The following is a 9,104-nucleotide window of genomic DNA, read 5'->3' on the forward strand; positions in this document are numbered from 1 at the left end:
CCTCGAACTCACAGAGATCCGCCGGCCTCTGCCTCCCGAGTGCTGGGATTAAAGGCGTGCGCCACCACCGCCCGGCCCATTTTACTCTATTCTAATTTGACTATATTGTGTCTGTTTATTGGAACTCTGTTCTCTAGGGAATGACATGGGCATTGACATCCGATCAGGCCTATTAAAAACCCCTGGTGAAGGAAGGGCGATCGGACTCTCTCCTGAGATTCCAGCCACCGTTCTCTTCGCCCCTAACCGCACTCAAATCTGCCCCATCTGCTCACGGTCACAGGGATGAGGGGGCTACCTACAAAGGAGGTACAATGTTGCCTAGGGTAGAGACTCCAGCCACGCAGCTCTTGTGAATTGTCAACTAGACTGGGGTAAGTGGGGCTTTGGGTGAGGCAGCTGCCCAAGAGTCACCCACATTCCCGTAAGTAACCCCCCACCCATGCTCCTACAGATGACCTCTTGTTCATGCTCCCTGTGGGCTGGTGACCACACTCCTGTGAACAATCCCTCACCCACACCCCTATAAGTAACCAAATAAACCCATTGCTTTGCCAAGCTAAACAGGATGGAATTATTTCTTGGGTCCATCAATGCCCTATTTGGAGTGAACAGGCGTTTCTTTCTGTCTCCTCCGTAAGTCATACAATGTTTTCAGTTCTTTCATTTTGATAGGGTATTTATGAATAGACCACTTATTTATACATTTTGCTGCTAATGGACGCTGGGCTGTTTCAGTGTGAGTCAGTTATAAGCAAAGCAATACAGGTGCATATAAATCGGTTGCCTAGGAACCAGATGAGGAATTACCGTTCCTGTAAGGGTATGGTCAAGCCAGCACACAATACCATCACAATGGTGTCAGTTACACTCCAATGGCAGTGCCTGGGGTCTCCGTTACTCCACATCTTCACCAACACAGGACATTCTCAGATGTACCTTACCTTGTTTTTTCCCCCAAATTTCCCTGATTGGCTGAGCATATTTTTATGGGTTTATGAATATTTGGAAATCCTGTTTTGTAAAGCGTCTTTCATCCTGTCCTTTTCTTTTGTTATTTTGAGTTGTTTCTCCCATTTGAGACTTTCCAGGCGTTACAGTGTAGATATTCATGTTTCCCCAAAGACTCCTGTACTGGCAGTTGGTTCCTGAGGCACCCAGTGTTGACGGGCTAGGACTTCATGATTAATCCACTGATGAATTTAAATTTAAATACATTATTGTGGGTGGTGGAACTGTGGATGAAAGGTATAGCCTAGCAAGGGGAAGTGCGTCCTTGGAGCATGCCCTGGGAAAATCTTCCTTGCCTCTGACATATTCATACCCTCCAACATATTCTCTCTCTCTCTCCTTTCTAGTTACCGTGAGGTGAACGGCTTTGCTCCAACAGCCCTCCTTGCATGGAGCTCCGTGCTGTAGAATAATCCTTTTGTACACTGTGAATGTGTATTACTCTCATTGGTTTAATAAAGAGCCAACTGGCCAATAGCAAGGCAGGAAGAGGTTAGGAGGGAGAGCCAGACTGGAAGAATCCTGGGAAGAAAAAAGGTGGAGATGAACATGCCATGTTGAAAAAAGGTACCGCCACATAGTAGAGCATAGATAAGAAATATGGGTTAATTTAAGATGTAAGAGCTGGTTAGTAACAAGCCTAAGGTATTAGCTGAGCATTTATAATTAATAATATGTCTCTGTGTGATTATTTAGGAGCCAGCTGGTGGGACAGAGCTGACTGGAGGGATAGAGACTTCTGCCAACAGTTCTGACTCACCGCAGCCCAAGTACAATGAAGTGAAGTTGATTGTCGACGCAGCCTATGAAACTGAGCCAAAATAAATCCCTTCCTCCCTTAATACCTTATATCAGGCATTTTGCTTTTCAACAATGAAAAACTAACATGCTGCAGGAGTTTGAGAAATGTCTCCCATAAGACATACCATGCTGCAGGAGTTTGAGAAATGTCGGGCATTTGACTACTCGGTCCCCAGTTGTTGGTGGTGTTTGGGGATGTGTAGGAGGTGTGGCCTTCCCAGAGGAAGTACGTCACTGCTAGTGGGATTTAAGAGTATAAACTCTTGCCTACTTCCATTTCTTTCTGTTTCATGCTTGCAGTTAAAGACGTGAGCTCTCAGCTCCCGCACCCGCCACCGTGCCTGGGGCTTGCTACCACACCTCCCCACCTTGATGGACTCTTGTCCTTCTGGAACCCTAAGCCAAAATCAACTCTTTCTTCCACAAGTTGCCTTGGTCATGGTGTTTTATCACAGCAACAGAAAAGTAACTGATTCATATACCTTTTACTTTCTTAATAGTGCGTTTTGATTTTTTTTAAGATGCTACCAATTTTAATGTTAGATGTATTAATCTTTTCAAGTGGTTGGCTTTCTTGTATGCTGACAAATATTTTCCTATCAGGAGTCTATAAATATTTCTCCTAAATGGTGCAGTGGATGTTTCACTGGACTTGATCAAGTTGCCCTAGGTATTTCATTTTAAATCCACCAAGGGGAGTGTGAGTTATATTACTATCCTAGAGTGCTTACTCTCTGTCCCCCATCAGCCTTCAAGTTCATGCAGCAGAGGCTTTCCCATGTATACATGACGTGTGGTAACTTTCTCTCCTTCTCACCCCTGCCCCTGGCTCTGCTCCTCCTTACTCTCCCCTTCTCCCTGGCATTTGCACATACCCTCCCAGTACCCTTGGCTCTTCAGCTCTACCTCCCCAGCCTTTACTCTGATGGTTCTGCAGGTACCCCAGCTGTCTTCGCCAGGGTTTCTACTGCTGTGACGAAACACCATGACCAAAAGCAAGTTGGGGAGAAAAGGGTTTATTAGGCTTACACTTCCACGTTGTAGTGTATCATTAAAGAAAGTCAGGGCAGGAACTTGGAGGCAGGAGCTGATGCAGAGGACATAGAGGAGTGCTGCTTACTGGCTTGCTCCCCATGGCTTGCTCAGCCTGCTTTCTTATAGAACCCAGGACCACCTACCCATGGATGGCACCACAATGGGCTGGGCCCTCCCCCATCAATTATTAGTTAAGAAAATACCCTACAGCTTGCCTGCAGCCCAATCTTATGGAAGCGTTTTCTCAATGGAGGCTCTCCCTTCTCTTCAGTGATTCTAGCCTGTGTCAAGTTAATACGAAACTAGCCAGTACACCAGTCAAGTCACAAGATCTGTACTTCTAGAGAGACAGAGGCAGGAAGTTAAAGCTCTGGGGAGCCTTGTCTGGGAACTGCCATGGTTAAAACACGCAATCCCAGCACACAGGGCTTTTCCACCTCTGTAATTTATAAGTTGTGGAGACAGGATTGGGCTCCTCTCCTTGCTTCATGGTGCACTAATCATTACTGGCCTGTTCAAGGCTCCTGTTTATTTAATTTAATTTATTTCTTTTATCTGTTACTCCACCGTTATTCCCCTTCACAGAGGCTTGATTGGTTTCCTTTCCCTTTTACACAGTTTTACTAACCCACGTTATTTTGTGTGGATACATTTTTCCCTTCTACATACAGTGCTGTGATACAGATTTTACTCTACGTTTCATGCACTGTGGATGCAATGTACTCATGTTTGGACATCTCAAGCTAGGTGTATGCCTGGTTCATTGCAACACCCCAAGCTCCTCTGAGTGCTGTCACAGAGGGCAGAAAAATCAAGATGGAGCTGGGACATCTTACTGCAGTGACACATTTAGAAATGTGCACAGTGCTATCACAGTACAGAAGCTGCTCTTAAACCAGATCCACTTAGACGATCTAAAAAGCAGCGACTGTGCCGAACTCAACACACAGTTCTGGAAGAATCTCAGACCTCCCAGTGACCCCTCTTGGCACTGTCTTTATCTTTCTTCCAGTCCAACCCCAAGGACTCCTAAGTACACTGGGGGGGTGGGGGTATGAAATGAAGCTGTGAAAATGGTCACACAAATGGACCAACAGAAACACCCTGACTTTAAAGACACAAGCCCCGCTAAGAACTAGTGGCTATTCCCACAGCTATTCCTGTGGCCGTGGCACTTGAGGCCTTTGATTGTTGTGGGCATAAAAGATGACCTGAGAGGCTTTGGCAGGAGATAAGTAGAGTGATAGCACCAGTCTGCTGTGGGATGGTCTGTATGGCAAATGTGTTGCTGATTGGTCAATAAATAAATCACTGATTGGCCCGTGGCCAGGCAGGAAGTATAGGCAGGACAAGGAGGAGAATAGAGCTGGGAAGTGGAAGGATGAGGCAGAGAGACACTGCCAGCCGCCATGATGACAAACAGCATGTAAAGATGCCGGTAAGCCACGAGCCATGTGGCAAGGTATAGATTAATGGAAATGGATTAATTTAAGCTGTAAGAACAGTTAGCAAGAAGCCTGCCACGGCCATACAGTTTGAAACCAATATAAGTCTCTGTGTTTACTTGGTCAGGTCTGAGCGGTTGTGGGACTGGCGGGTGGCAGAGATTTATCCTGACGGTGGGCCAGGCAGGAAAACTCTAGCTACACCAGTCTCTCTCTCTCTCTCTCTCTCTCTCTCTCTCTCTCTCTCTCTCTCTCTCTCACACACACACACACACACACACACACACACACACGCACACGCACACGCACACGCACATGCACACACACACACACACCCGCATTTGCCGGCAGAGACAGCAGGGGCGCAGGCTAGCAGGAGTTTCATTCTTTGCTCGGTCTCCATGGAGCCAGAAGTTCTCTCCACTCACCACCGGGACAAAGTGAAAAGACCCAGCCACTGGTGGTGAGCCACCGGGAGGAGCCAGTCACAGCTCCTGCGTGAGTGGGCGGAGCCAAGGAGTCTACAATTAGATGGAAGAAGACAGTTGAGAGTGACGTCACCTTCATGATGCTAATGTTGAATTGTAGCATGGAGTTTCTACTCTTTGCTTTCTAAACTGAAGGCATCCAACAGAGAAGGACCGACATGATGCACACAGCAAGTTTCCAAGTAGCCTATCTTTAACCTAGCGCAGAGAGCTGACTAGATATGGCAGGTAAGCCTGCTTGCTGGAGACTAGAACATCCCTTGAGCCCATTGTGCCTAAGGGTGGTTAGTACACGGGGAAGAGAGGCAGAGGGCCGCCTTGCCTTTGTGAGACACTATTGGCGGCATGGCTCAGTCCGTTTGGATGTTCTTCAGCTGAAATGAAAATGGGAAGAAGTGAAGGAGGAGAAGGAAGTGGAGAGAAAGACAGACATTTCCTCCCCAGTACTTTTGAACGACCTACATGAGAATCTCCTAGACAGATGGAAGAGAAAACATGGAAGAAGGTGAAAAGCACCCTTCCTGAAGATTTCCATGATGCTCCAGAGCAATGCTGGCCATTGACCTGAGGTTCAAATGGGTGGAAACCACACAGGACTTCTTGGGAGCAGATGGGCTTCTATCGGTTGACACAGAGATGCTTTGGGAATCTTAACCCACAGTTAGGCAACCCTACTGATGGGACTCCAACACTGTAAGTCCTCCAGGATCCCCTGGTGGGCATGAGACTTTCCTACTTCTTAGATTTACTGTGACACATATCCATGGTGGCCAAATGCCTGGTGGCTGTAGCTGTGGCCATGGCCATGGAAAACAGAATGCTCCTGCATGAGCTTCGAAACAGTTGAGGAAACTCCTTTGCTTAGTTAGAACAGTTTGGACCACTCTTGATCCCCAAATATCCAGCAAAGAGAAGCCTTCACTGTGATCTGTCTTTGGAAGATTCAGATGCACATCTCCCCACTCCTCAAAGACCTATAGAATTTTTTCTTAGGGAAAAAATGGTAAAATGGGCAATCAGCCAGCTGTAGCCACCACAGCAGCCACATTGTAGAAGAAGAAAATACAAAAACAAACAACAACAACAAAAAAAATAAAAACAATTCATGCTAGAAACCTCATCCAACTACTGAGGGATCTGGATGCAGAGATCCATGGCTAGGCCCTGGGTGGATCTCTGGGAGTCCAATTAGCGAGAATGGGGAGGGTTTATATGAGCGAGAATTGTTGAGACCAAGGTTGGATAAAGCACAGGGACAAATAGCCAAACAAATGGAAACACATGAACTATGAACCAATGGCTGAGGGGTCACCAACTGGATCAGGCCCTCTGAATGGGTGACACAATTGATTGGCTTGATCTGTTTGGGAGGCATCCAGGCAGTGGGACCGGGTCCTGTGCTCATTGTATGAGTTGGCTGTTTGAAACCTGGGGCCTATGCAGGATCGCTTGGCTCAGCCTGGGAGGAGGGGACTGGACCTGCCTGGACTGAGTCTACCGGGTTGATCTCAGTCCTCAGGGGAGGCTTTGCCCTGGAGGAGGTGTGAATGGGGGGTGGGCTAGGGGGAAGGTGAGGGGGGGCGGGAGGGAGGAGAACAAGAGAATCCATGGCTGATATGTAGAACTGAATTGTATTGCAAAATAAAAATAAATAAATAAATAAATAAAATAAAAACAAGCAATAAACTAGCACTAGCCAGAGGAAGAACCCTTGTAGATATTACTGGGGGCTGGAGTGTGTGCAGAGTCCCGGATTCAAGTCCCAAACACCCGCAGAAGCGGGAGGCTGAAACCCAGCGTGCGTGCTAACTGGGAAAACACTTGTAAAGCCACTGGGGACCGTACCTGACAGGAGTGAAACAGCACGGTGGCTCTTGGCTAGCTGGAGATGTGTGAGTTTGAGCTTGGTTTGCTTTTTGATTTGCCTTGATTTCAGACTGAAGTGCTTGAGGAGAAGGGCGGGAGGGGCAGAGATCCCAGTGGATGCGGAAGGATTCCCTTGGAGAGGGTGAAGACATGTGAGCTCACAGGTGAGAACAGAAGCAAACACAAGCAAGCAAGCGGCGAGCCAGTGTGGGAAACTGAGGATGGAGCATCTTACTGCCGGGGTGATGTCTGTGACAACCATTTCCTGAAGCAGCAGTTTAAATAGCCATTGGGGTTCAGGGGTGTGGCTCGGTGAAGAAGCACTTGCATGGCGTGAATACGGCCTTGGGTTCAATCCCCAGTGTTCCCTACTCTCCAAATAGGCGCTGGGAAAAGCAGGTAAGGGTCCTGGGAGAGTAGGACAGCCAGGGAAGGGGGTTATAAGGAAGGGTGACAGTGTCACACTAATGAGTGATGGTGGAGATGATTGTGTGAGCACAGAGGTTGGTGACAAGGACAGAGGGGCCCTAGAACTAGACTGCATAGGGCATCTTAGGTGGCCTGGGACCCTCTGAAGCTCCCACATTTCCCAGGCTTCTTTGCTCTGTGGTAGGAACCTGGTTAGGTTTGTTGCCACACGAGGAAGGCCATCACATTATCACGGTGACAGAGCTTACCGCATGAGAACTGAAGCTTCCAGACCATGTTGACCTAGAGGCCAGAGCACTGGGAAACACTGAGTGATGTCTGCCAGAGAGCCAGAGGAGGAGATGTGGGACTGTTTGTCCAATTCCTTTTGTAATGGCGGACACTGAGCCCGGGCAGGTGCAGATCATGGCCGAGGAGGGATTCTTAGTAGGTATTCCCTCCTGATCAGTTTCACTTTTAGGTGGGGAGGCCGGGGATCGCCTGGTGTCATCACTCTTCTGGGATGAGTTGCTGACCACTCTGGGTGTTAGGCAAGGTATCTCTTACCAGAATCTCAGGGCACTCAAATGCTGGTGACACCTATGAAGAAGGAGCTCCTGGGGATGGGGACCATGGTGGGGGGGAGGATTGGCTGCCCTTGGTTACTGTCACATGCCACCCGGATTCAAGCCAAGCCTTTCCTCCATTGTGTCCTCCCTGCCACGATGGGCAGAAATTCCTTTGAACCCAAAATGAACCTTTTCTCCTCAAGTTGTCAGGGATTTTGATCACAGATATAAGAAAAGTAGCTAAGACAGACAGACGCTGGGGGGTGGGTGGGGCTTGCTTGGCCTTCAAGGTATGGAGGATAAATCTGCTGGCTCCTGGTCACAAACCCAGATGAGTCTCTCAGTGCCCCCTGGGAATCACCAAGCAAAAGCAGCGTGAAGCTGGGCTTGAAGAAAATCCAGGAGGACAGAGGCTATTTGCCCACTCTTGGCCCAAACAGAACTGACCTAGGGAGGCCCACAGCAGATCCCGATGTAAACTGGCCACCTTCAGACAAGTCCCTTAATCTCTCTGGGCCTTAATTTCCTCTTTTGCTACACCGAGTTTCCAAGTCTTGTTTCTCAGTAGTTCTGGCTTCGAAGAACACTGGTGGTCTATAGTGCCCTCTGGTGTGAGGTTTGGAAAAATCTTTCTTCTGTGTTTAGATAGCTTACATTGGATGCTTGATATGTTAAAGCCACTCCATTCCTTCAGGCTAATGCAAGAATTTTGCAGCCTGATTATTTTCAACCTGAAAGAAAAACAAACAAAAAAACCCCAAGAGGTTGGTTCCAGATGGAGTAGTTCACGAGGAGGAATTCACGCCAAGCTCCACCACCTGCACGCAGAATTTGGGTCTGAGTCCAGCTCCCGCTCATTCCTAGGCCCCCACTGGTTGGAAGCCCAGGGGTTGATAAAAGCAGTCAACCTGGTGTCCTGGTTTGGTTCCTGCTGCTCTGATAAACACTGTGGCCGACAGCAGTGTGGGGGCAGGAATGGGTTTATTTGGCTTACCCGTCCTCATCACGGTCCATCATTGGAAGAAGTCAGGGCAGGGACTCAAGTGGGGATCTGGAAGCAAAAACTGAAGCAGAGTCATGAAGGAACACTGCTCAATGTCTTACTCTCCATGGCTTAGTCCGATTGCCTTCCAGGACCACAGGCCCAAGGATAGCACCAATCACACGGAGCCAAGCTCGCCCACATGAATCGGGAGACTGCCCCCACAGACATGGCCACAGGCCATTTTAATGGGAACAGTTCCCCAGCTGAGGTTCTCTCCTAAGTGACTCTAGATTGAGTCAAGTTAACAAAAACCAAACAGCACATGTGGTTTTTAAATATAAACACAATGATTGTCAACTTGGATTTATGTTTAATGTTGTCAGCTTGGATTTTATTATTACATGGGGTCAGCGTTTGCCTCCCACACACCCTAGGTCCACTCCACAGCCCCGTCCCAAAGCTCCCCTCTCAGTGAGGTGCACACACAACAGCAGTG

This window comes from Peromyscus californicus, unplaced genomic scaffold (assembly GCF_007827085.1).
Source record: "Peromyscus californicus insignis strain IS unplaced genomic scaffold, ASM782708v3 Scaffold_12__1_contigs__length_115047231, whole genome shotgun sequence".
In the NCBI taxonomy this organism is placed as follows: Eukaryota; Metazoa; Chordata; class Mammalia; order Rodentia; family Cricetidae; genus Peromyscus; species Peromyscus californicus.